Source organism: Gracilinanus agilis, chromosome 2, assembly GCF_016433145.1.
Source record: "Gracilinanus agilis isolate LMUSP501 chromosome 2, AgileGrace, whole genome shotgun sequence".
Taxonomy (NCBI): Eukaryota; Metazoa; Chordata; class Mammalia; order Didelphimorphia; family Didelphidae; genus Gracilinanus; species Gracilinanus agilis.
In genome coordinates, this window is record NC_058131.1 from 395,923,487 (window position 1) to 395,950,534 (window position 27,048).

Genomic DNA, 27,048 nt, shown 5'->3' on the forward strand with positions numbered 1-27,048 from the left:
AGTGCAAAGGTCTTGCCTTTTGCTCTGCATAGAGCAAGCTTATTGTATAGATGGTCCAAAGAGTCCTGGGCAAACAGGAGATCTGGATTCTAGTTTTGGTTCTGAAGCTTATTCACTGTGTGAACCTGGACAATTCACTTAACTTTTCTGTTTCATTTTTCTCATCTGTCTGATAGATATAATACCTACTGTACCTTGTCATGGGGTCATTGATAATGAATGCAAAGACCTTTCTCTGTCAAATAAGGATAAAACCTGTCCTATCTCTGTCCTGGGTGACTCATAATGGATGTGACAGAACTTTAGTAATCCAAAGCATGAGATGGTGCCTTCATCACCTAGTTTTTTGTTGTTGTTGTTGGTATTTTGCAAGCCAGAAAATAGCAGAAACCATTTCAAAAAGTTGTGTTTTGTGAGTCTCACAGTCTCTGTTGAAACAAAAAGCAATATTTTCTGAAGTGTAGTCTTTTTACTTTTCCTTCTTTCTGGAGAAAATGACTTTTGCTTACAACATAAGGTTCAATTAAATAATGTCATTCATCCAACATATGAAATTGAAGGAGGTTCTAGTAGGGTCTCAGATATATTAGCCTGACAGCATAGAAAAGGAAGTTGGCCTTCTCCTGAGCTGTAGCAATATTATTTACACTTGTTAATGTTAATTTAAAGCATAATTTTAAGACAATTATTTTCTGAATTGCATCTGCTAGAAAATATTAGTAGTACATTTTCATAAAACCAGGTAGCACCATAATTTAAGGTATAAGAGCAGTGGTGTCAAAGTTAGATAGAAATGGGGCTATTGAACTATATACAAGGATCCCTATAGGAAGTCTATTGACTTTGAAAATCAAGCATGAACATTTTAGTCTATTCTATTTTTATTTATTTCATAAAATATTTACCAATTGCATTTTAATCTGGTTCTGACTGCACTCAAGAGTGTTGTGGGCCTGATACCTTTGTTGGAAAAGGATCTTCGATACTGAGGTGATTGTCTGATTCGTAGGACTGTTTTTTTGGGGAACTTATCCCTGAGAAGTCAGATCGTTAGGGAAACAGGCCAGCATAGTGTATAGAATGCTTGACTTTGGAATCAGAAAATCTGTTTGACTTTTAAGACCTTTATGGGTTCACAAAACCTAATGTGTTGTGCGATTTTGGGCAAGCACATAACTTCTAGAAGCCCTACTTTCCTCACTTATAAAATGGATGTAATAATAGCGCCTATCTGACAGAGATATTGATATGAATATGATTTATTATTATTAAGAGGCAGCATTATGTAGTGGCTCGAGGGTTGACCTCAGAGCCAGGAAGACATGGGTTCACCTTCTGTCTTTGACCCATACCATGTCACTGTGTGATTCTGGGCAAGTCACTTAACCTTTCATAGTTCTAGAAAACTCTTTAAGGCTATAATAAATTGCAGAGAACGTGCTGACCTGCAGAGGGAGAGAAGGAGTCTCCTAATCTGGGGGTTCCCTATAGCCATGAAAACATTGGTCCAGACCCAGTTCTTACTTCAATATTATTAAATGATCAATGAAGTAATTTTGAGAAGTGGAGACAAAACAGAGCAAGGGGCTCAAGAGCCGCTAATATTCCTAATATCTCCTTGTTCTGAATTCGATATTTATTTTTCATCCTCGCCAAAAACAATTCTAAGCAATTCAATTAGACATTTGTTCAGTTTCTACTATGGCAGGAACTGAGATATGGGCAAGGATTATGGGAACAAAAGCAAAGCAGTCTCTATTTTGTAGCAGCCTAAATTCAACAACTGAGGTTGAGGAGAGATAGTTTTCCCCGAATGAGCCCATTTGAGTCAATACTTTTCCAATTCATAGCTATGAAAGTTGGAGCACGTATGTAAGGTGATTTGTAGGTCCTAGCTATATATGCTTGTAATCTATATATACTATCTGGATGCTGATGATGCACTTTCTCCCTACTCCTTTACTAAAATGACTGCTCTCCTTTGTTTCACAATGCTTATTCCTATCTTTGCTCCTGGGTCCATAGCTCAGGACTCAAGTCCTAATTTTCAAGACCTTGAACAAATTCTTTGAATTTATTAAGAAGAAGAAATAGAGGCAAAGTGCCTTGCTGAATATACAAAGCCAGGCATAGACAATGCTGAGGTAAGGACTCAGACATACTGAATGTCTTTTAAAATGTTTTAATTATGCTCCCCCCCCCATAGGTTCATAGATTTAGAGCTGGAAAAAATTGTAGAATTCATTTAGTCCAACACCTTAATTTTAAATTGAAAAAAATTGAGGCTCAGAATGGTTGTGACTTGCCTAAGGTCACATAGGTGGTGAATGTTAGAGCACGGATTCAAATTTATGTCCCAGGATACCAAGTTCAAAGTTCTTTTCACTACAGTATTATGATACTTTCTTACCATACTATTATTTCCCAATAACTAACCAATTGCCTATAAGAGGGTCGTCCCTTATAATTAAGAAATAAGATTATTGAGTCATTTTTCAGGCATGTCCAACTTTTTGGGACCCCATTTGAGATTTTCCTGGTAGCTACTGGAGTGGTTTGCCTTTTCCATTTCCAGCTTATTTTACAGATGAGGTGATCAGGGTTAAGTGACTTGCCCAGGGTCATACAGTTAGTAAGTCTCTGAGGCTAGATTGGAAATGAGGAAGATAAGACTTCCTGATTCTAGATTCTCAGCATTCTATCTACTGTTCCACTTAGCTGAGCATAGAAATACAGTTAGGTTAAACCAAATTTGACTGTGTATGACTACATATCACTTTTATTAACCACTACCTACAAAAGAAGTGTTTCATCATTGTTTCTCTGGAACCAAATGGTCATTGAATTTATTCTGAATTCTGATGCTTTTTATTTTTGTTTTTGTTGTTGTTGTTTTAACATTATCATGTTTATTACACATAACTTTTTAACATTGTGTTTATTGTACATAATTCTCCTGGTTCTGCTTTCCTTGTTTTGTATAAGTTCGCATTTCCCATATCTCTATGATTTCCTGATATCCATCATTTTCCTGCACTCCTACTCCCTTATAATTATGCAGAAAAATCTGTAAGCTTTTCCCAAATAGAGAGGCCCCCACATCCTTTCCAGTTTTGGGCTGGAAATAGGATGCTATGCTTTTCCTTTGTGGGGTGGTTCACTAACCATACCCATTTCTCCATATATTTGGTGAATCTGAAATCAGGTGGATTCCAGGTTATCCTTGGCTTTTGCTGAGCTCTGCTTTTTGCAGAAAATCCCCATCAGGTGTCATCTGTGATCACATAAATGAAACAAATGAAGAAATGCTCTCTGGAGCTGCCAGTCCACAAAAAGGGAGGGAGATGGAATACATTGGGTGAGACAACCTGCCCAAAGTAGGTCAGGCAAAATCCCATGAGGCTAGAGGGGAGGGAGAATTTCTGGGGTGGGGTTGGGGGGTGGGAGGAGGTGATGGCAAAGAGGAATGTTTCTTACTCTTCATCTCACTTGTAGGAACCATTTAAGACCTCAAAGTGACCCCTACTCATGGGAGTTACAGATAAATGTCTATAAGTACTTGTTCACATTCATGAGAGAGAAAAGGGAGGTTGTGGGTCCTCTAATCTCTTTTGAAGAAATAATGGCTATCTCCAGGTTCCCTGGGAAGGGATGCCACAGACAAAAGAGTCACGAATTTAGGCCTGGCAAATTGACACATTCAAAAGCTTATTTCATCTTGCACCCCTCTTTCCCTTTCCTCTCTTTTAAGCTGTGGAATTTGCAATTTAAAGAGCAAGAATTCCATCCTTGCATGTTAGTGCCAATGGTAACACAATCGCCTTGTGCTAACTGTAAATACTCCATCTCTGGCCTCGGCCACATGAATCTCTGAGAAAGAAGCTGCTCCCTGCCAAGGGATTCTAACGCTGAACTTCTAAAGCCTTCTGCAAATAGCAAGTGGCATCATCAAGCAACTCTCTTACCTGATTGAAGCCTCGAATATTATGTCATTAAGTTGGAGAGGAGGATGGATTAACAAGCTAGGGACTAGAGAAAACTTGGGGGGTAAAACATGGCACCTGGATACCCGGCTGAGGTCAGCAATAGCTCGCTTGAAACGATTTCATGTGTCAGGAGACCAAGATGCAATTGTTTTAATGCATGTGTTTCTGGCTCTAACAAACCCTGACAGTTCTGGGTTAGATCAGTGTGGGACATTTTTCAGAAAGGCCTCCAGATGGCAGAAGCAATGCATCCTACCTGGGCCCACACCTCCCTGGCCTCCTACTTCATCCTACTGCCTCTCCTTTTTTAGCTGCATTTTGCTATCTTGGCACTGAGTTCTTTAGCAATTACCTTGTTTCCCTCTTCTCCACTCTCCCCAGACCCCAGAATGCACTCCTCATTATCCTTCAGATTCTCTCTGTTCTTCTAGTTTGATTCAGCCTAAAGATACCTTCTTGAGTGTTTCTATTTGGGGGAATCAGTTTTCTTTCCAAAAAAAAAAAAACCCAAACCAAAAGACCAGGCAAAATTTCAAATGTGGTGCAAAGATATGAGTGATGTCATAAGCAGTTCTCTGCACCAAGGTTTTCTATTTGGGAGAGTCTAATGCACTTATTTGGTCTTTGCAACCTCCTCAGAAAATTAAAAAAAACAATAAACAGCAAAATTTTATTGAGCCTATTATGTCAAAGATACCATGCTGTGTTATAAAGATTCAAAAACACAAATCTCTTCCCTCAAGGATCTTTCATTCTATTCAGGGGGCTATAATGTATGCAAAGATAAGTATAATGAGAGGCATGTAGTTATGAGGGCAAGGAGAGAATCAGACAAAGGGTTCCAAGAAATTTGTAGGAGGAGAGAATCACTTGGGGGAATCAGGGAAAGCTTCAAGGAAGAAATGGCACTTGTGTTGTGCCCTAGAGAAGGAATATTTACTCTGGAGGCAATAAGGAACCACTGAAGTTTTTTGAATGTTGGAATTATGCCACATGTGTATCTTAGGAAGATTATTTTGCCAGATGTATGGATGGTGAATCAGAGAGGGGAGAGATGCTAAGAAGGAAAACCAATTAGGATGCTATTGCAAATGTCCACGTGAGTCGTAATGAGGACCTTTACTGGCATGGCCATTGTGGGAGTGGAGAGAAGGTAGGAAAAAAAGGGACAAACATGAGAGACGTTGGAGAGATAGAATCAATAGGACTTGATGACTGACTGGATAGGGAGGATGAGAGTCAGTCTAGTAACTTGGAAGATGGTGGTGCTTTCTACAAATAGGGGGATTAGGAAAAGTAGACCTATTTGATAAATAAAGTTTGGGAGAATGATGATGAGGCTATAGTTTTAAGTTTATTGATTTCAGGGTATCATTGGGAAATCCAGATGGTGGTCAGACAGTTATAGAAGCTGAACTGAAATTTAGGAGAGAATAATCTTTCCTGGGTTAGATATAGAGATTTTGGAGTCACTTATGCTAAGGTAGTAAGTAATTGGAGCAGACACAGGCTCTCAGGTATATATCTTCATTCTGAATAGGACATGGATCTCATCATACATCACTGATGCCAGTACACCAGATGGATCTTTTCTCTCCCTCCATCCCCCTCATCCCCTCCTAGGCCATGGACTATTCTAAGTCTAACAGAAATTGTAGTTTAGCGTTTTCTTCTCCCAACTCACAAAATGAAGCATGGCAAGAAATCTAGGTTAAAACTTTCTTTTCTGCACTCTCTTCTGGTGAGAAGGGAAATTGGAAAATCAACCAGGTATTTACTGAACTTGTTCACTCGTTTGCTCAATTAAATTAAACTCAACCAACCATTATCATGCTCTTATTAGATATCTTCTACATAATAAAAGCCCCCTCTTTTATCTGTGAAGAATCCTAACCTCCAAATTCCCCTCGAAGTTCAAATCTCAGGACTTGTTCCTTCATTCCACTTCGACAATACTTCTTAGCTATGTGACTTTTAACAAATGATTTAACCCCTGTTTGGCTCAAGTTTCCTCATCTGTAAAATGGGGACAATAGCATCTATCTTTCAGGATTGTTGTGAGAATAATGTGAAATAATATTTGTAAAGTTCTTTGCAAATCTTAAAAGAAAGCCCTATGGAAATGTTAGTGATCATTTATTATTATTATTATCCTCTCCTCCTTCCCTCTCATATATAACCTCTTAATGAACTAACTCAACTCTGTCCTTTACTTTCAAATTTCTTGATTCCTTGTCCTATCATGGCTTGTTTCTATTCAAAGTCCAACCCTGGATGAATATTTTCATCCACCTCTTCTGCTTCTATTCCTCTGTTGCTTAGCAGAGCTGGAGAAAGTCATGCAACTTTTTTGACTGGTTCTACTATAAATTTGTTATGTAGCTTCAACTAGAAAGCTTCATTCTCTATCCCACTCTCCACAAAGATTGTACTAAATCTCTTGTCTACTACTCAAGACAACACTTCCATCCTCTAGCTTCTCAGCTGAGATCTTTCTTTTGTATTTTATGAAAAAATTCAGACCACTCACTGAGAGTTCCCTCTTCTCCCTTCCTTACCTGACAATCCTTCACCATTTCACAGTCACTCGATTCATTCTTCATTATTTCCTTCATACATTCTTGTATACATTCTCCTTTATAGTGATGGCTGAGTTAAGGTAGGGGGGAGGAGGTTTGCAAAACAAGTCTGTCAGTATTAATACAAGTGTTAGGGCAAGGAAGGAAGGATGCCCCAGATGGTGCTATTAGTATCCTAAGGCAGCTAACTGGTACAGTGGATAGAGCACAGAACCTTTCCCCTAGTTTCTGGTCAAGAGGTGGATCTTCTCAACATAAACCCTTGAACTCTCCCTTTTTGTGTTCAGTAAATTGTCTTCTGATCCCTCTATTCTTCTATCTCTTTTTATTTCTTGGTTTCTTCCCAGATGACTACAAACATACTATAGTAATGCCCCATTTAAAAAAAAACATTAATTAGATCCCACCCTCCCTCCAAACTAACATTCTGTATCTCTCCTCCCTTTCATAGTCAAATTCCTTGAAAAAGCCATCTATATTCAGTGACTCTATTTCTTCTTTTCTCATCCTCTTCCTCATACCTAGCAATCTGACATCATCACTCAATTGAAGCTGCTCTTTCCAAAGTTACCAAAGATCGCTTACTTGCTAAATATAATGATATATTTTCATTCATCATCCTTCTTGATCTCTCTTCAGCATTTAAAACTATTGACCATTTTCTTCTTATGAATACTATCTCTTCTCTGTGTTTTTATGAAAATGTTCCCTCTTGGTACTTATCTTACATTTCTGGTTACTCTTCAGTCCTTTGTATATCTACAAACATTCTTAGTAACTGAAGGTGCCTCTTTTCCTTTTCCTTTATACTCTCTCACTTGTTGACTTCATTAACTCATGGATTCAGTTATGATTGGATGATATATAAGTCTTAGTGTTCTCTAGAGCTTCAGGCCATCATCAATAACTGCTTATTGGGTATTTCAAACCAGGTGCCCTGAAGAGAATCAACACATATAAAATAGATCTTCCCTCAAAGTCATTCCTCTTCTGAAGTTTCCCATTACCACTGAGGGAACTACGGTCTTTAAATTCACCCTGAAATCATAACCTCAGTATCCCAAGTTTATACTCTTAAGTCATCTCATACATCCATTGCCATCACTCCATGCCTCATGTTTGTCTCCTTCTCTCTACTCAAACAGATAGTACTTCAGGCTCTCATTACCTCTTGCCTTGACTATTTAATTATAGTATATTAGATTTCCCTCCCTCACATCTCTCCAAGCTTTAATCCATCCTTCACACATTCACATAAAGCATAAATCTCCTCATGTCATCACTCTACCTCATGAACCCTAATGGTTTCCTTTCACTAGCATTGGCATTTAAGTTTCCTTATGCTTCTGAGGAAACTTCCAAGGTTGTTGTGAGAATAAAATGAGATAATATTTGTCAAGTTCTTTTGAATCTTAAAAGCTCTATGGGAATGCTAATAATTATTTATTATTATTATTATGATCCTTTAAGTTTCTTGCCCTGGGGTGAAGACTGAGTAGTCTCAGGCAATCAGACAGTCAATCAACCAATGAAAAAAAAACATTTACTAAGTGTCTACTATGTGCCAAGCTCTGTGCTAGGTACCAGAGGTAAAAAGATACAAGTGAAAAAATCCCTGTAAGGAGTTTAGAGCTTTAGTGGAGACGACAACATGTATGGATATAAGTATATACAAAATACTTTTAAAAGTGATGTATGCATGACATGGTATTTTTACTTTCATAACAAAGTAAAATCTAAAACTAGTAGGTTTAGTTTTCAATAGAGTTTGGTTTTGCATAAACTTAAACTGGGAGGGAAGGGTGAAGCTGGTATCAGAACCTGGTATAATTGAAATAAATGTGGCTAGTTCTGCTACCTAATAGACAAGAGGCAGACAAAAGTGCATCTGGTAAAAAGCAAAAACCTTTTTTCTACAGCAAATTTAGAGGAGTGGATGACCTGTGCTCAGGGTTAGCTAGATGCCTTCCTTCCTCTAGGCATGTAATGGATGCTGGGTTAGCCTCTCATCTGACTGTGAATTCAGAGACGGGGAAATTAGGAGAGTGTGGCAAACCTCCTCAGGCTAGAACTGTCCCCTATAATGCTTGATTCAGTAAGATATATTAACCCGTATTAAAAGGAGCAGTATAGTTTAGTGGAACTAGCAGTCAATAGACCTGGGTTCTATTCTTAGTTTGGACACTAACTAGGTGACCATGGGCAAGTCACTTTCTTGCTCAGCCTCAGTTTCTTCCTTTTCTGTGAAATGAGGGGGGTTATTAGATAATTTCTAACATTTTTCCAACTCTAAGAGGTATATCCTGTTTATTCTTAAGTGTTTTTATAACTAGTCTCTATTTCTACATATGATACTCTTTCCAGTGATGCTTCTCCAATTTGTATTTCTGCTTGAAGAATTATGGGACCCTTAGAGGGCAATGACTCCTCCTCTTTATGGTTCTATGCCTTCTCTACTGCCACTCATGGCTCCCCTCTCTCCACTGATTATCATCTACTAGCCTCCAATTTTTAATACTTATATTTACTTGGATGATATAGGAAGAAAAGTTATTATAAAAACAATCTGTGCCTCCTCTTACCCCATGTAAATCAAAGCTCCTGCGGAGAGTGGGCTCAAACTTACAGTCCAAATGTAGTGGAGAACACATGTAACAAAGGATAAATTCAAGGGTCTGGTTACAAGGGGGTACATTTCTCCCTCTGCAGAGTCTTCAAGAGGTTTCTCTTAGGTAGAGCTCTGAGCTCTAAGGGTCGGTGCTGTTGCAGAGTTTATATATGACAGTTTTCTCATTTTCTTCAACAAGAGGGGTCACATGTCTTGAAGCTGCTTCTTTCTTCAAGTGAATGTCCTTCTAAACAGACCTGTTTCAGTATTTGTCCTCTGTTCATTTCTCTCTGTTCCCAAATAGATGTATTTCCCACTGGTCCTGTCAATGGTGGGAGTATAATACTCCTGGGATCACTTACCCTTTCTCTCCTTCTTATTGCCTTTTTGTCCAATGGTCATGTCTTTCATGTTTAAGAATCTGCCTCTTTAAGTCACTCTAGTCTTTCCCAAATTGCATCTTCCCCTGATGAATTAACTACAATCTTTTTTATGCCCAGGCACAGAGATATATACAATTCTAGCTAGTCCCAAGGTGTTTCCTCTTGGGAATCATCTGCCTTCATCTTCTCACTAAAAGTCCTGTGATGCTTTCAAATTGATTTAGGACCTATGTTGGTGGTTTCTGAAAAAAGCCAGAGTTAAGAAGAAAGAAAATTCCTTTTTTTCCTTCCCAGTTTATTCTGTTGCATGTTTGACTGAGGTGGGAGGGTCACCCCTTTTCCTTCCTCACTTTTGTCTTCTTCCTTTAAAATGCCCTTTGAAAGAGCTGAATCAATGAATATTTTCTGAGGAATAACACTTTTTGCAATATATTCAGAGTGAAAAGACTACTTACTCTGGAGTCAAAATATGTGTTCCGATTCTACCTTTGACTTACTATCTATTGAAACTTGGATAATTCACTTAACTTTTCTAGGTCACATTTTCGTCATCTATAAAATAAGGAGGTTTGATTAAATGACTGCTAAAGTTCTATCCAGCTCTAAAGCTAGGAGCCAGAGCTATTACCAGTCAAGCTTATGTGAAATCTAAAAGGAGACAAGACAGCGGCAAAGAGCCAGGAGCTTCTATTGTGTCCTCTCTCTAGGCCTTTTCCCTCATATTTGGTCTTTCATCTAAATCAAATCTACGCTTATGTCTGTTTCACTATTATTTTTATAGAACAGATTTGGTAAAATGCAGAATTGGACATGATCTATTCTATATGGGTATAATAATCCATGCATAATTTGCATGAACCATATGTACCCTTCCTTTATCTTTAACCATTATCTTCTTTTTTCTTGATCTTAAAAATCTCTTAAATCTTTGTGACTATATAAATCTCCTCCAGTGAAGGAACCTCTTGACGAGACTCATTGATTAATGGATAACCAGTGTCTGCCCACACCTTTCAGGTAAGAGGGCACTCACTCTGGGAAGCAGCTTATTCCATTGCCAGGGATGTAGTCTTCATTCCTCTCCAGGATCCAGTCCTAATTCTCTGGATTTTCTCTACTATGGTATAAAAACCTACAAGCTCAATTGACCTATGAATTCCACGTGTTAGAAATACCCTCAATTTGTGCCACTTCTCTTTCTGGGTGGCTGGTTCTTCCCAGGACCTCCATTTCATGGAGGATACCCAGGCTTCATTCCCTTCCATAAAGCACTCCTGATTTTCCAGACTTTCTCTACCATGACCTTCGTCTCTTCTGTCCATGCACCCCTTTTTCAGATTCTTTTAATGTATTGTCTTCCTCCACTGGTGGTCAACTCCTTGAGGAATAAGACTACCTTCTGCTTGTATTTTATATTTCTAGATTTTAACCCAGTACCTCATACAGAGTAAGCACTTAATAAATGTTTGTTGATTTGATATGGATACAAAAGAAAGGTTTTTTGTACAAGTTTTCTTTTAGTTTCTTTTTTTGTTTGTTTGTCTGTTTCCCTTCTGTCTTAGAATTGATAATAAGTATTAGTTCCAAGCCAGAAGAATGGCAAAGGCTGGAAAATAGGGGTTAAGTGACTTGATCAGGTTTTACACCACTGGGAAGTGACAGAGGGCAGATTTGAACCCAGGACCTCCTGTCTCTAGACATGTCTCTCTATCCAATGACTCACCTATCTGCCTCTAAGAATATGTGGAACTACTTCCAGGGTTCAATGGAACTGTCTTCTTTTAGAGCTTTATTTTCATTAATGGGGTTCTAATGGATTATTATTTGTGCAAATCTTTGATATTCAGAGGTTTTTACACAAAAAGAATTCCAAAGCAAGTTGTAAGACTGTAGATATTCCAAAATAGTGGTTCTCAAACTTTTTAATTTTGAAAAATTATTGATGATAAATTGCTTTTAAAAATGTATTTTGTATCTATTGATATTGATATTAGAAATGAAAATGTCTTAGTATTATTATGAAAATAATTTTGACCTCACAGATCCCCTGAAAAGATCCAAAGAACCTTTGGATCACCTTATGAGAATTGCTGTTCTAGAAGAATCTCTTCATTCCTTATAGGTCTAATGCTTCTTCAATTGGTGGCAAGAAACAGCTGCTTAATAGCTGCATAGGAACATTACTCAGCAGTTGACGACAGGCTTTGGAGATGGCTTCACCCACCAGAAAACACAGGGGCAATTAGAAAGACAATGTAATTATCCAGGTTGGAACTGGGTCAGGATCTGGGACAAGCACCCAGATGCTTATGAAAGTATCTCTGGGATTTGGAAACCCCAAGAGCAATCAGCAAGTACTTTGGAGCTGGTATGGTGTAGTTTTACATGATACTTGGTCCATAGCACTATCTTCAGAGCCAGGCTGGGTCTATGTTGAGAGGAGAGGGCTGGGTCAAGAAATGTTTTAACCTCTTTTCTATGGAAGACTGAGGGGAGTCTTTCTCTGTTTTAGTCATGCTGTTCAGGTATAAGCTCTCTTAGCTGGCACTAAGTTTAAGCCCATTTGGCATTCTGCTGGGTGATATCAATAGAAATGTGTCTGAAAAAAAATTGAAGTCCCTCTGTCTTAGCTTTCCTATCACAGGACTCTGTGGAGGCCTTCCTTTGTCTATAACTTCAAGAATATTCCACCCTCATGTCTTCCATATTTGTTTTAAAAATAAGCTATCTATAGAAATGACACCTATACATAACTAGTCAGATAGCTCAAGTTTTAACCAAAACTTTTATAGTTGTGGAGATATGTGAATCTCCACAATTTCTATACACAGTACACACATAAATAGCACATATGTAAATATACATACATGTATTTTTAATAGAAAGAAGTAGCTTGGCTTAATGTAAAGAGAACTGGTCTCAGAGTCCAGAAGAAAGTCTTGAGTTCAAGTCCTAGCTTCCTCCACCTTTGTAAGACCCTCCCTGGGAAAATCTTTTAATCTTTCGGTGTCATAAGCTTTAAAAAAATTTTTTTTAGGTCTTTGTACCTCCATGGTTTAGCATAGTGCCTCACATATAGTAAACCTTTAATAAATGTTCGTTGACTAACTAGCTGATGCCTTTCTAAATGATCGGGCAACTCACCAAGTCTAATTTGCAGAGAAGTTACTGATCTGCATTTATAGAGAACATTCCTCATTGGTAGTCAGCTCTCTGTGCTATTAAATGAAAGAGTAGGGTACAAAGTACCAGAGAGCTAGGAATACATGATTAGCTGTGGTTGGCCAGAGGAACCCAGAGGGAAGAGGTAGGGGGCCTTTATTCCTGTCTAGCTGGTTGTGTTCCAGAAGGCATTCACGGAGGTTCATTCATTGGTCAGTGTGAGTCTAGTAATGAAAAAGCATCTTTGGAGTCAAAGGAAAGTGTTCAGCTTCTATGTTCATGTAGAGTAGGGAGAGCACACCTCATAGAGTAAGAATAAGCAAAGTGCTGAAAGGAGATGATGTGCAACTTTGATGTCTTCTCTACCCTATTGATATCACTCATGCCCATTTCTCTGTGTCTGTCTCTGTGTCTCTCTGTTTCTTTCTCTGTGTCTCACTTTCTGTCTCCCTCTCTCTCCTTCTCTCTATCCTTCCTCTTTCTATTCCTCTCTCTCCATCTCTGTCTCTTTCTTCTTCCTTGTCTGTCTTCCCCAGCCCCTGAGAGGCAACCCCTCCATCTTACTGCCTCTGTCTCTTTCTCTCTCTGTCTCTGTTTCTCTGTTTGTCTTTTTCTTTCTGTTTCTATTTCTTTGTTCCTGTCTCTGTCTCTCTCAGGTCACATAGCAGATACAGCAATGGCCCTGGAGTCAAAAAAATGAAGTTCAAATGGAGCCTCAGACACTTATTAGTTGTATGGCCCTAGGCAAATCACTAAACCTCTGTCTACTTTATTTCCTCATCTGTGAAAAAGGGTAGCACCTATCTCCCAGGACTTGTTATGAGGATAAAATGACATAATAGTTGTAAAATGGTTTTCAAATTATGATGTGCTGTGTAATACACACACATACACACACACATACACGCACGCACATGTGCACAAAAATAAAATCTGTATATCTGCCTGTCTGTTTGGCTCTATTATTTCACTGTAGCAGGAAATTCCTGGTGAGGAAATTCTCTCTACAAATACAAATCAGAATTTGCTCTCTATTTTGAGGATGTACTGTAGAATAACTGAGAGCTGGGCAGCTAGGTGATTCAGTGGATAGAGTGTTGGACCTGGAGTCAGGAAGATCTGAGTTCAAATTTGACCTTCGATATTTATTAGCTGTGTGATTTACTAGCAAGTCACTTAACTTGGTTTGCGTTTCCTCATCTGTAAAATAAGCTGGTGAACAAAATGGCAAGCCTTTGCCAAGTATCCTTGCCAAGAAAATTCCAGATTGGGTCATGAAGAGTTAGACATGACTGAAACCACTGAACAACAATCCTTCCTGACTCTAGGTCCAGGCTTCATCCACTGGGTCACCCAGCTGCCTAAAGAGCATAGTAATGTAAGAGGGATGGAATGGTGGGGCTATGTTATACCAACACCCTGACCAGTAACAGGTCAACAGACAAGAATAGTACGACATCTAAATTTTATATGCTAGCTGAGTTTAAGTGTCAACTTTCTTAGTGATAGTTGTTTTTATGCTATAAAAGACCTCAAGAACTACAGGTCTAATGCATGACCACAAGCAAGAAGGATACATGTAGGTGATGTCTGCTCCACTTATCTATAATACCTATATGGTGCCTTAACCTGTGCTGCTATGTGGTGGCTAGGACTATAGAAAGTGGTCTATACAGGCACCTATGTAGGTCCTGACATGCCTGGCCTTCCTTCCATTCTCCTTTCCCCCTCCCCCTCCACTTCTAGGATTCTAAGAACAAATCATTTTTCTGTGTTGTAAACAACTGATAGATAGATTATAATCAATCTGCCAATCAAGCTACTAGCAGTTATTGAATGCCTGTCATGCCAGGTCTGGGCTAGGTGCTGGGGATACAAAGGCAAAAATGAAATCCTCCCTACCTTTAAGGAACTTTATGTTCTATTGTAGGATACAAGGTGCACATATTACATACAGTACATGTACACAAGTAATATATGTACATAGTTAAAGGCATGTAGTATAAGCACATAACATGTACATGCAATGTTTACAAACACATAATATATACGAATTGTTCAATGAGGACTGGCACATCTGATGTGAAGACTTGCCAAGTCCTTTTCAGGGATGCTCATCCACATTTGGTGCCTACCTTTCACACAGCTCTCAGCTATAGTTCCAAGAAGGTGTAGACATACTCTGGTAAAACCATCTCAGCAGAGGAGATAGAGAAAGTTTAGGGTAACTGAGTAGCCTAAAACTCAATGGTAAATTAGGGGAATGTCTACCCCAAGCATATGAAGATTTCTCCCAGCAGACAGGAACCATTTGTTCCTGCTCTAAAGACAGCTGAAGGAGGTATTGAGAAGCACTTCGAGCTTGGTCATACATCCAAGATGCCAAGGTCATCACTGCTTCCTTGGCTACTACCAGTCATTCTAACCTTTGTCTTGCCATTGGACTTTGCAACTCTGCCTCACCTAAATCCAAATCATGCACAAGCCAAGACATCACTCTGTGATGCCATTGGTCCTTTTCACAAATAAGAAAGATAGGACATATAGGAAGATAGAAGATAGAAAAATAAGGAAGGTAGAACAAAAATATAGATATATGTAATGCATACATTTACATTACATTGATAGTCTATACAAATTCAACACATGGTAATTTTATGGGGAAATAATAGCAGCTTAGTGTGGGGATTGGGGAAAAGTCTTATATGGCAAATGTCATTTGAATGGAACTTTAAAGGAGATCAGGGATTGGTAGAGTTAGAGTTAGGAAGTAAGTAAATTTCTGGCACAGAGGCAGGCATAGAAATGGGAGATGGAGCATTGTGTATGAGAACTCTCAAGAAGGCCAATCTGGCTGAATTTTTGATCTCATAAGGAAGTAATTGCAATGGCAGCGAGATGGCTCAGTGGATAGAGCCAGGGCTGGAGGTGAGAGGTTCTGGGTTTAAATATGACCTCAGATACTTCTTAGCTGTGTGACCCTGAACAAGTCCCTTAACCGTCATTGTCTAGTCCCTACCACTTTTCTGCCTTGGAAGCCATAGACAGTATTGATTCTAAGATTGAAAGTAAGGGTTTAAAAAAAAAAAAAAGGTCGCAGACTGCTCTATCAGCTCAATTATCCTCTTATGGTACAATTAAAGCCCCATTAGAGATTGTAAACTCCTTAAGGGCAATGACTACTTTTTGTTTGTTTGTTTGTTTTTGTCTTTATGGTACTTAGTGCCAGTTTTTGTACAAAGAAATGGCTTAATAAATGCTCATTGAACTGACATTTTTGAGCATTTGCCAGTTAGAGGAATCTGTGGAATCTGTGATTCACAGCGTAGGCTGGTTCCCTTTTGACTTGAGAGGGGACAGGCTATACATATAATTCATAGACAGATGATACAAAGCTGTTACTCCTTGACATCAACACACACCATATACCCATGGACTCCAAACCCTTTGAGGGTAAATCATAGGAAGTTATAACCTCTCTTACACAATGCTGGAAATGGATGTAATCCACAACTTCATGGATACAAGTATTCCTTTGGATCCATGACCCAGTGTTGAGCTCCTGAGCCATAAATCCACTGCTGTGGCATCACATAATCACTCCAGCTTCCCCAGAGCTGAATTGGCTGGTACAATTACCACTAGTATTCACCTGGCTCCCATTCTGACTTCAATAATTCTGATTTTAATGGGCAAGGCTAAGGAATAGCTGCCCCTGGTGGCTAGCCAGCTGGTTCTGTGCTGTGCCCTGGCATCCTGGTTATTCATTTCTCCTGGTGCTCAAGGGTTGCCCCAACTCTACATTCTCTTCACTATGTTCATGCAGAGGGAGATGGCTGCTTTCCATTCTTGAATTTTCTTTTATCATCTAGCCTCTACTGCTGTGATTGCTGTTTCTATCTCTTCTCTCCTCACTGGGGACAATTTTCCTTTCTGTTTCACTTGCAGGCTTCTTTCTTTTCTTTCCATTTGGTAAACCCTCACTTTCATTGAAATGCTATACATGGAGCTGCTACTCTCCATGGCCACCTCTTGGTTATTGATAGAAAGGCTGACAACTCCTGCTAGAGAATGTATCCAGACTACATATTTATATCAGGTTGGCATATGGGATTATGTTCTGTTCTTAGACAGACACTACACCTATGTGAAAATTCAAATAGGGTGGAAAGTGGCAACTGGGCTGGCAAGCCTTCCATGGAAGAAGCCAATTGCTTTCTCTCTCTGCCCTCCCAACAGAGTTTTTTGTTTTTGTTTTTTTGGAAATTTTATTTAATTATTTAATTTAGAATATTTTCCCATGGTTACAAGATTCATGTTCTTTCCATCCCCTACCCCTACCCCTCTCTCATAGCCAACATGAAATTCCTCTGGCCAATAGAGTTTCACTTACTCTGCAAGGAATTCATATTTTAGAGGAGAAATACAACCTCATTTGAGCAAATTCTATAACATTTCCAGAAGCATGGTAGGATTATGGAAACTTTCTAGAAGGTCTGAGAATAGGATTTATAATTTATTGGTCTCACTTCAACTTCAAAGTGAGGTTCCAAATGTAAATGCTATAAATGTAGTATCATTTTTGATAATATACTTGGCATAAGGAGGCAGCTAGGTAGCTCAGTAGAATGAAAGCCAGGCTTAGAGATGGGAGGTCCTAGGTTCAAATGCGACCTCAGACACTTCCCTGGGTAAGTCACTTAACCTCCATCGAGTTTACTGCTGTACTGCCTTGGAACCAAAACATGGTATTGATTCTAAGACAGAAGGGTTTTATATATATACATATATATACACACACACACATATACATATATATACTTGAAATAGCATTAAGATGTATATGAGGATAATGTAGCAGCAACTTTATATTATAGGAGACTGTAGAGTTAGGGACCATTTCATTCATAAGATCATTTGTCTATCTCTTGGAATTGGGACCACCTGTAGAATCATTTTTATAGTCTTTATAGCAGAAAGGACTAATGTATCTGAAATCAGGAGTGATGTGTATCTAAATGTGGTACAGAGGATAGATTTCTGGACCTGTGGGAAGAAAGAATTGAGTTCAAATCCTGCCTTATACACTTTCTGGTTATGTCACCCTTGGCAAGTCAGTTGTCTGCCTCAGTTAATTCATTTGTAAAATGGGGACATTGGTAGTACCTACCTCACAGGATTTTTGTGAGGAGACAATTAGAGGATACTTCAAAAGTTGGGTGTAAACAAATACTATATAAATGCTACCTGTAATTATTATTACATAAGTGGTTCTGATACTATGGTATCATCAGAAAGTTACTTGTCTTCTTGCAGTCATAGTTTTTCCTTTTCTGAATAATAGGACTGAAAATACTTGCATTTTGCACCATACGGGGCTGTTATGAAGAAGTCAGTTTGTAAATTTCAAGTTCCTATAGAAACAGGAGTTCCTATTTTCAAATGGTCCTCTCCACATTTGTAGATTTCAGCTGATGTGTAGAAAAATAGAATCTTAGTTAAATGAAAAAATGGAATATGTTGGTAGTGATTTACTCAGACTCTTTGATTGCAAATTTGTCAACCTGGTTTGACCCTGCTTCAATTTCTCCATTAAGTCACAAGATCTAAAGTACTACAGTACAGATATCATCACTGCCATTTTTATTATACCAGAGTGATTTCATTTGATGCAGGGGGAAAAGTTTCATTAAGAGATTCATGGAAAACTTCTTGAAATACAAAAGGAAAATCACTTTCAGAATTTGGAATGAAAAGGAGTAAGGTAAGGTATTTCTTGTTGAATTTAAAGATTGAGAACTGAGCCTAAATGGGATGACTTACATTAGTCAGGCTGGTAAAGACTCCAAGTGCCAGACCAACAAGCAGCTTGGTATTTCTAGAGAAGCTCTGCCAAGTGCTGATACCCAAATATCTGTGGTTGAAAGTAATCAAAATTTCAGACACCTTGTAGTCCCCTGTACAATTTGACAATTGCCCACTGGGATAACCTAATTCTATTCTTGGGATAATGTGTATGTAGCTTTTGTGACACAATGAAACAAGATGGAACTAAGTAAAATTTTCCTTTGCAGATTTTCAGGGTTTAAGTTGAATAGGTACTCAAGTCCTAATCTTACGGAGGCACCTTTTCACTTCTCTGTCACATTAAATCCTACCTTGTGTATGTTGAATTGTATATTATTCACCATTCTTTCTATATTATCTAAATTGAACCATCCTGGTTTCATTTAAGTTCCACCTAAAATCACAACTTCTTTAAGAAGCTTTTCCTGATCCCCTTTAATACTAGTTCATTCCTTCTGTCAATTATCTCTAATTTATGCTGCATATGGCCTTCTTGTTCTTCCTCCAACCCAAGATTGCATCTCCTGACTCTGAATGATTTCGCTGGCTATTCCCAATGCTAGGAATGGTCTATCTTTTTTTCTCTGTCTTCCTGACTTCCCTGGTTTCCTTCCAGTATCATCTGGAGCCTTGCCTTCTACAAGAAGCCTTTTCACTTCCTCTTTAATCTCATTGATTTCCCCCTCAGATAATAGTTTCTAATATGTTCTGAATTCAGATTTGCATATAGTTAGTTGTATATTGTTCCCATCATTGAACTGAGGCCTCCTAGGGAGAAGAGGCTATGTTCTGCCTTTCTTTGTATCCTCAGCACTTAGTACATTGACTGGCACATGCTAGGGAATTAATAAATGCTTATTAACTGACTATGTAAATTACATGATGGGAGAAGGAAAAGTATGTGAAAATTATTTTGAGCCCTATTTCAATACTTAGAATAATAATAGTATTTAGTATAGTATTTATATATCACTTCAACATTTGCAAAGTGCTTTACAAAAATGACTTCATTTTGTCCTCCCAATAACCCTGGGAGATAGGGACTCTAATGATATTAAAATTATTACATAAGTTACAGTAATATCTGTAGTTTTTATCTTATTAAAAGACCAAATGATGGATTATCAAACCTTAAAGTCCAATACAAATGCAATCTAATTTATTGTTATCACTGTTCTTGGTATCTGATTGACTATTACTCATACTATTACTATCAATAATAATTTTATCCAAGTCTAATACAGCAGGAGGCAGGGCAAAGTATGGGTCAGAGGGCAATGACAAAGCATGGCAATGCCATCCAGGATGTTGTAACGTAAGGACAACATGTTCCCTGACAACACCACATTGGCCTGCTCTATTGGCAAGAATCCTAAAGTAAAAGGGTTCTCATGGTAGTACTGATTTCCTTAGCCCTTCAGTTAGTGTGATGCAACTTCTTCTAAGAGGCAGAGAAATAAATAAGAATTCCAACTGGCTCTGCTTGAAATTGTTGTGATGTGAAGCCCGATGAAGGATAATAAAATAAGAGACACTTTTTCATCTTCTGGTGCCACCATATGAGATAAGTTGCAGTGCAACAAATCAGAAATACTAATACTCCACTTTCTGGAATTGCTTCCGTGGAAATAACCCTAGCCAATAAGTGCTTATACCAAGAGTCCCATATGAAATGGACTGGAATCACAAATAGTTTAATTATGTGCCAGCTTTAGTTCATAACAACAAGGTACTATATCTGATCAGATCTATTATTTCTTAAAAATATCAGATATAAGCAAAGGTTTCATACTAACCTTTTTTTAGTGATACTCTCAGTTTTAGGTCACAAAAATATTACTCACTAATTCATTATAAAATAACTTCAATCTAAGTCTAGATTAGATGAAATGAGATGAAGTAAAGAAGCCAAAATCTCAAGAAGGAAAAGTTGAAGAGTATGAGGTCTTAATAACTTACATTTTGCTCAAACTCCTGAAAGTATACCTCATAGAGTCAGGGTTGTCTAGTAGAGAAAGCATTCAACTAAGCTCTCCCAAAATTGAATTTTGAAGTGGCATATCCAACAAAAGATAAGACAGTCTTTCAGCCAAAGACAACATAGGAGATTGGAAAGAGAAATTTATGACATAGTGGGGAGGGGGGTGGCATAGATTCAATGTAGATAAAACCACAGTGTTGGGACTAGGTGGTGGTGACAGAAGCAATTTCAGGATATCTCAAGCCAGAGACAGTGAGGAGACCTAGAAACTTGACTGACCAGAAAGAGATTAAAAGGGATCCTTGTGCTACCAAAGAATACAGGACTAGATGCTATTTTGTAAATCCATTGCCTATTCCTACTTCTGGGTCATATTTCAAGGGTACTTTGGGTCAAGAAGGAGCAGGAGCACTAAGGAACAGTATCATTTTGGTCCCAAGGAAACAGGAAACATTTGGTCCTGAGGAACAGTATCATTTCTGGATGCAAAGAAGCAGGGGCCCTAAGTAGCAGTATTATTACAATCTCAAGGTATCAGAGGCCCTTCCTGGGTAAAGATCAGAATGTAGATCAGGAGAACAGTGACCACACTTTTCATCAGATCAGACCACCTTAGAAGTACTGAAAACTTCCAGACCCTAAGAACTAGCTCTGAAAACAGCAGTGTGGAAAAGCCTAACAGTGAGACAGTACCCTTCTCTCCAGTCCTATTCTAGGAACTAATCTCAACTTCAACAAAAAGTTAAAAATCAAGGAATATGATAGGAAAATGAGCAAACAACACAGAAAAAATGAAGTCAAAATAGATACAGGCAAAGCCTCGAAGAAAAATGTGAATTAAACATAAGCCCAACAAGTATTTCTGGAAGAGCTAAAAATTATTTTTCCAATAAAAAAAGAGTGGTAGCAGGAAGATTAGGTAAAGAAAAGAGAGTAAAGGAAGAAAACTATGAAAAGACAATTAACAGATTTGCTAGAGGCACAAGAAATATTGAAGAAAACAACATCATAAAAGTAAAACAGGATTGTCCAAATGGAAAAACAAGTACAAAAGTTCCCTGAAGAAAGTAACTACTTAAAAATTTGAATTGGGAAAATGGAATCCAATGACTTCAAGAGACATTAAAAAAATTAAAAGAATGAAATAGAAGAAAATGTGAAATATCTCATTGGAAAAGCAACTGACCTGGAAAATAGATAGAGAAAAGATAATTTAAGAATTATTGGAAAAACTGAAAGTTATGATCAAAGAAAGAGTCTAGACATCATATTTCAATAAATTATCAAGGAAATTGCCCTGACATCTTAGAACCAAAGGATAAAATAAAAATGGAAAGATTTCACCAAACACGACCAGAAAGAGATTTGAAAATGAAAACTTCCAGGAATATTAGAAGTAGATGTCAGAGCTTCCAGGTTAAAGTGAAATACTTCAGTGAGCTAGAAGGAAATCATTTAAAAACCATGGAGCCATAATCGGGATTGCACAAGATTTATCAGCTACCACATTAAAAGAATGGAGGACTTAGGAGCTTATATTCCAGAAGTCAAAGAGGAGATTACAACCAAAAATAATCTACCAAGCAAAACTGAGTGTAATCCTCTAGCTGAAAAATGAATATTTAATGAAATACAGGACTTTCAAGTATTTCTGAGGAAAAGACCAGAATGGATAGAAAATTAGATTCTCAAATATAAGACTCAAGAGAAGCATAAAAAGGTAAACATAAAAGAGAGGTAATAAGGGGCTCAAAAAATAAAAATTTTTACCTTTATGGGAAAATGATACACATAATTACTAAAAATTTTATCTTTATTGGGGCAGCTACAAAGATTCTACCTAGAAAGAATCCATAGGAATGAGTCAATTACATTGAAAAGATGTATGAAAAATGATTAAGAAAGAAAGGGGGATGCCCTGGGAAAAGGGGGTAGGGAGAAGAATGAGGAAATTATCTCACATAAAAAAGGCATATAATGGAGAGCTTTTTCAGTGGAGGGGAAAATAGTGGCTCAGGGATTAGGCAATACTAGTACCTTTCTCATATCTATATTGGTCCCAAGAGGGATACACACACACACACACACACACACACACACACACACACACACACACACACACACACACACACACAATTACAAATTAGCAATAAAAATCTATCTCACAACCACAAGCTTTCGGGTTAAGATGGTGGCAGAGTAAAAAGCAGCGCTTAACCTCTCCTAACCGAAACATACAGGACTACTCAAGGGGACATAAAAACAAATCCAGACGAATGGAGGGACCCCACAACAGGGTGCAGCTTGGAAGGTATGTGGAATTGGGGCATTTCCATGCTATAAAGGGGTGAAATAGCTTTCACTAAATCGTGGGCTGAGCAACCCCCTCCCCCCACACCACCTACAGTGCCAAAGCCAGCTCAAAAGAAATAGAGCAAGTTTGGGGCACCCATTGAGTCACTGGCAGCTCCAGGGCCTGTTCATGAGAACAGCAAGACTTAAGACCCCCAAAGGCTAAAGAAAGCACACGGACTGTGAGCACAGACATGGAGTGCAGGCGTGGATGGACGCAGACACAGGCGTGAGCGAAGGCTCTGAAACCCTGAGTGGGGAACCAGTGCAGACGGGTATACGACTGTGGAAGCAGCGTCCTGAGACTTGTAAAGGAACCTCTGGCAGAGGATCAAGCAAGGGGGTCCACCAGGGGGCTTGACCTTGAAAACAACCAAACCTGAGACCTCAGGAGCCAAAAGAGCGCAGACAGACCCTTAGCGCAGACAGACCCTGAACTCAGACAGACCTTGAGCTAAGACAGACCCTGAGCTCGGGGATAAAGCTGAGAACGGGCTAGGCTAACAATGGCAACCCAGAATCAGGAAGGCCAAAAGAGAAAGATTAACAACAAGAAGAAGAAATCTTTAACACTCAACAACTTTTACCCAGAGAAAATCCAGACAACCAAGCAAACAGAAGAGGAGAAAAAACAAGCAATCACATCCAGACCCTCCCAAAATAATGAAAACTGGTCACAAGCTCTTGAAGAGTTCAAACCTGAGATGACAAGAAAGTTGGAAAAGATTTGGCTAGTGAAATGGGAAATAGTTCAAAAGGAAATCAGGCAAGAAAATAACAGTTTAAAAGGCAGAATCTCACAATTGGAAAGTGAGGCAAGTCACCTGAAGACCAGAAATGACCAGATTGAAAAGGAAAACCAAAAGATTAGACCCCAAAACCAAAAGATTATAGCCGAAAACCAGTCCTTAAAGGCTAGAATCAAACAATTAGAAACCAATGATCTCTCAAGACAACAAGAACAAATAAAACAAAGTCAAAAGACTGAAAAAATAGAAGGAAACATGAAATATCTCAATGAGAAAGTGACAGACCAAGAAAACTGGTCTAGAAGAGACAACTTGAAAATCATTGGTCTCCCTGAAAAAGCAGAAATTAATAGAAATTTGGACTCCATACTAAAAGAAATTATTCAGCAAAATTGCCCTGAAGTTCTACAACAAGAGGGCAATATAGATATTGAAAGGATCCATAGATCACCCTCTACACCAGACCCAGAAAAGAAAATGCCAAGGAATATAATAGCCAAATTCAAGAGCTTCCAAGTAAAAGAAAAAATCTTACAAGAAGCCAGAAAGAGACAATTAAAATATCAAGGAGCACCAATCAGGATCACACAGGATCTGGCAGCCTCCACGCTAAAAGACTGCAAGGCTTGGAATATGATATTCAGAAAGGCAAGAGAGCTGGGCCTTCAACCACGGATCAACTAACCATCAAAATTGACTATATACTTCCAGGGGAAAGTATGGCCATTCAACAAAATTGAAGATTTCCAAGTATTTGCACAGAAAAGACCAGGACTAAATGGAAAGTTTGATATCCAACCACAAAAATCAAGAGAAACATGAAAAGGTAAATAAGAAACAGAGGGGAAAGAAAGAAAACTTATAATTTTTAAATTTACCTTTTTAAGGGCCTCAGTAAGATCTAATTATCTGTATTCCTATGTGGAGAAATGCTATGTATAATTCTCTGTAGTGAACTCTATTCAATATTATAGTATTCACAATTATAGTGATCAGAAGAATAATTCATAGGGAGAGGGTGGAATACTAAATGATCTAAGATGATATGGGGGTTGGGAAAGAGGGGGGTGAATAGTAGGGAGACCAAGAGAAACTTGAGTGAATAAGAAAAATAGGATATTCTATTACACACAAAGAGGGCATGGGAAGGGAAGGGGACAAATACTATTATAACAAGGAGAGGAAGAGAACATTAAGAGGTAATATTTAAACCTTACTCTCAGTGTAATCAACCCAGAGAGGGAAGCGTAGCTATATTATCCATTGGGATATAAAACTCTATCTAACACTACTGACAAAGTCAGAAGGGATAAACCAAGGGGAGCAGGGGAGTGGGGAGGTCAAAAAAGGGAGGGAAGAAGAAGGGGGAGGCAATTCATTAGGCCTTTAAAAATAAAAAGAGGGGAAGAATAAGAGAGGGGGTAGAAAGGAAAGTTAATCAAGGGAGGGGATAAGGGATACTGGCTTAAAGCAAACCACTGATTTAAAAGGAAATAGTTTAAGAAGAAGGGGTAGGAAAAGGGGAGGATACGAAAATGTCAGCAAATGCACAACTGACAATTATAACTCTGAATGTGAATGGGATGAACTCACTCATAAAACGGAAGCAAATAGCAGAGTGGATTAAAAACCAAAACCCTACTATATGTTGTCTACAAGAAATACATATGAGGCGGGTGGACGTACACAAGTTTAAGGTTAAGGGCTTGAGCAAAATCTTTTGGGCGTCAAATGAGAAAAAGAAGGCAGGAGTGGCAATTGTGATTTTTTGACAAAGCCAAAGTAAAAATAGATATGATTAAAAAAGACAGGGAAGGTCATTACATCCTGATTAAAGGCAGAATAAACAATGAGGGAATAACACTGCTCAATATGTATGCACCAAGTGGCATAGCATCCAAATTCATAAAGGAGAAACTGGCAGAGCTCAAGAAGGAAATAGATAGTAAAACCATACTAGTGGGAGATCTAAATATTCCTCTTTCAGATCTAGATAAATCAAACCAAAAAATAAATAAGAATGAGGTAAGAGGGGGCAGCTGGGTAGCTCAGTGGATTGAGAGTCAGACCTAGAGACGGGAGGTCCTGGGTTCAAACCCGGCCTCAGCCACTTCCCAGCTGTGTGACCCTGGGCAAGTCACTTGACTCCCATTGCCTACCCTTACCACTCTTCCACCTATAAGTCAATACACAGATGTTAAGGGTTTAAAATTAAAAAAAAAATTAAAAAAAAAAAGAATGAGGTAAGAGAGGTGAATGAAGGCCTAGAAAAATTAGATTTAATTGATATGTGGAGAAAAATGAATAGGGACAAAAAGGAATACACCTTCTTTTCAGCTGCACATGGTACATTCACAAAGATTGACCATGTAATAGGGCATAGAAATACTGCAAACAAATGCAAAAGAGTAGAAATAATAAATTAAACTTCTCAGATCATAATGCAATAAAATTAATAATTAGTAACGGCACCTGGACAGGCAAATCAAAAACTAATTGGAAATTAAATAATATGATTCTCCAAAACCAATTTGTCAAAGAAGAAATCATAGAAACAATCAACAATTTCATTGAAGAGAATGATAATGATGAGACATCCTACCAAACTCTGTGGGATGCAGCCAAGGCAGTACTTGGGGGGGAAATTTATATCCTTGAGTGCATAAATTAACAAAATAGGGAGGGCAGAGATTAATGAATTGGGCATGCAACTCAAAAAAGTAGAAAGTGAGCAAATTAAAAATCCCCAGATGAAAACTAAATTAGAAATACTAAAAATCAAGGGAGAAAATAATAAAATCAAAAGTAAAAGAACTATTGAATTAATAAATAAGACTAGAAGCTGGTACTTTGAAAAAACAGATAAAATAGACAAGGTACTGGTCAATCTAATAAAAAAAGGAAAGAAGAAAACCAAATTGACAATACCAAAGATGAAAAGGGACTCCTCACCTCTAATGAAGGGGAAATTAAGGCAATCATTTCAACCTATTTCGCCCAACTATATGGCAATAAATATAACAATTTAGGAGATATGGATGAATACTTACAAAAATATAAATTGACTAGATTAATAGCAGAAGAAATAGAATACCTAAATAATCCGATATCAGAAAAAGAAATTGAACAAGCCATCAAAGAACTCCCTAAGAAAAAATCACCAGGGCCTGATGGATTCACAAGTGAATTCTATCAGACATTCAAAGAGCAACTAATCCCAATACTATGCAAATTATTTGATATGATAAGCAAAGAAGGAGTCCTACCAAATTCCTTTTATGACACAAATATGGTACTGATTCCAAAGCCAGGGAGATCAAAAACAGAGAAAGAAAACTACAGACCAATCTCCCTAATGAACATAGATGCAAAAATCTTAAATAGAATACTAGCAAAGAGAC